Source organism: Nothoprocta perdicaria, unplaced genomic scaffold (assembly GCF_003342845.1).
Source record: "Nothoprocta perdicaria isolate Ctin4 unplaced genomic scaffold, notPer1 scaffold_160, whole genome shotgun sequence".
Taxonomy (NCBI): domain Eukaryota; kingdom Metazoa; phylum Chordata; class Aves; order Tinamiformes; family Tinamidae; genus Nothoprocta; species Nothoprocta perdicaria.
This window is the reverse complement of record NW_020454761.1, coordinates 752,009-754,445: the sequence shown is the minus strand read 5'-3', so window position 1 is coordinate 754,445 and position 2,437 is coordinate 752,009.

The following is a 2,437-nucleotide window of genomic DNA, read 5'->3' as shown; positions in this document are numbered from 1 at the left end:
GCCTGTCGCTGAACCCGCGGCTGAATTTAACACTGTGAGGGCGGCTCGTGCTGGCTGCTCTTAAGCAAAGTTAAAAAGGGAGGGTTTTAGCTGGCTGCCCCAATGCCAGCACAAGCTGAGAGGTCTGAGAAGGGTTGGATTGAAAAGACCTGCTGGTTCTTCTGAAGGATTTGAGGGGTTGCTCGCACCCACTTGACTTTTCCAACATATAGCTTATGCTAACAAAAACAAAACCAAAAAAACCCTACTCCTGGTTCTAGGAAGAAAAAAAAAAAAGCCATCAGGGGAGCAGTTAGAGGGCCCCTATGGGCTAAATGTGCCCATATGACTAGTCTTCAGGCTTGGGTTCCTGCTCCTTACATAAAGGGAATAGCAATCGCTCCCATCCTGCYCCACAAGCACAGCTAGTCATCCCTCTGGAAAAGCCCTCCTCTGTTTTGTTGCCTTTTCCAACAGGCCTGAATTTCAGCTGCCCTCTCTAAACCCTGCCTGCCACTCGCAGCTCACAGCCACAGCTCTGTGTGTATGTCCTGCAGTGACCGCTGCTCTCTGAAGCCAGCACAGTGCTCTTAAACTGCTCGCATCTTTACAAACTGTGGCATTGGCTCTGTTGTAATCTCTTCACGTGCTCAGTCCATCCCCAGAACACTGCAGGATTATAATAAAGGAATCCCAGAAATGCAGGGCCCTGTCCCCTTCTGCAACTGCCACTGCATATTTTGCTCTAATGTAATAAATGATTTGATTTAAAGCTCACCGGGCACAGCAATTGCTCTCATTCACTAGAATCAACTTCAGACAAGTCCTTTGCCCACAACTCATAAAAGTTGGATTCATCATTTTTCTTTAGACAACTAAAGAAAAAAAACTAGTAATTGGACATCTAAGTGTCAGTCAAGCTCCATGGACTCCCTTATGGCCACTCAGCAGAGAACGGTATCCGAAAAAGCCAGTTCCTCTTGTTTTAGAACAAGTGTCTACCATAAATCCCACAAATGGCTCTCTGGAGATCCTTTTTTTTTCCCTGCCTCTTGTCTATGAAGGGAGGCTGGAGCTTAGGTGGGATTTAGATGCCTAAATCATAGTAAACTGATTTCATCCTTACAGACTATATTTCTTACTAGAAAACCTGAAGACCGCACTTACCAGAAATTATAGTGTTGGATTTTTTTTGGTAATCTAAGAGGAAGACATATAAAAAAGAAAAACTACTCCACTTAGAYTGAGGATAGAAGCAATCCTGCTGTTTCTGCTAGTTCTCCATAGCTTATAGTCCCTATACAAAAGCTCCAGATACAGTCATGGGAAAGTCAGTAAGGTGGTTTGTTGAATAGTCTCTTGCTGAGCTGACAGTGTAGTTCACTAATAGTGAATTAAACTCTAATGAGGTTTTCCTCCACTATGGCAGATGGATTTCCTGTTGCCTCTATTCTGTGTAATTTAAAGGATAATGCACACACACAATTTACTGAAAATTACAAATAAAACGTACAGGATTTCTCAGTTCCTTATATTTAATTAAACCTCTAAAATGTAACAAGCATTTTTGTTGTTGTTGTTTCATTCAGTGTTTAATCACTAATGTCGTACAACACCAGAAAGGAGCTATGTTGGAGCCGTACTGCCAAGAAGTGTGTTGGTCCAGAGCTCGTGCACTGCCGGCGCTCTGGGATCCCGATCTGTTAAGTGCTGTGATGTAAGTGAGGAATTATAATCAATGTATCACCTTTTATGGGGGTCTTCATCACATTAAGGCAATATAAATGCAAAGGTGACTGAGCTGAACTTTGACAACTTCCTTTTATGAAAATAAATAATATATAGAAATAAATAATAAATAGTTGCTTTTACATTCAGTCTTCTGTTTGTCAATGAAACAAGGATACTGGCTCAGACCCAGCTTACCATTTTAAATGGTGCTGTTCCTGACTGCTGCCAAAGGTCTCAGTCACTCAGGAGAATATCCCCACCGGAAAAGAGCGGGTGGCTGCAAGAATAGTCTGGAASAGCTGATTTTCATGATCCCATGCACCAGAACTATTGAGAGTTAACCACAATATAACCAGGGAAAATTCACATGGACCAACGAGAAGCGACTGTGTTAAATTAGGCTGCTGCATTAGGTCATGAACGTATGTAATGGAAGTTAACCTATGTAAAAACAGAAACCATTAAAGCATGACCTAAGTTTCCTACTTGGCGATCAGGGCTRTATATTCTTATGCAAAGATTCGCGTTTCGTGAACACTGCTGCTCTCTCCCACGTTGCCCGCCATGTGCTCCAGGTGTCGGCCGCGCGGGTCTGACCACCGGGCACCAACACGAGCAGCTTTTGGCCGCGGCTTCGCGGAGACGACGCGCGAGAAGCCTCACGCGCCCACAGCACCGAGGCTGCRGCCCACGCGCCGCGGCCGCCGGCCCTCTTGGAGCAGGGGCC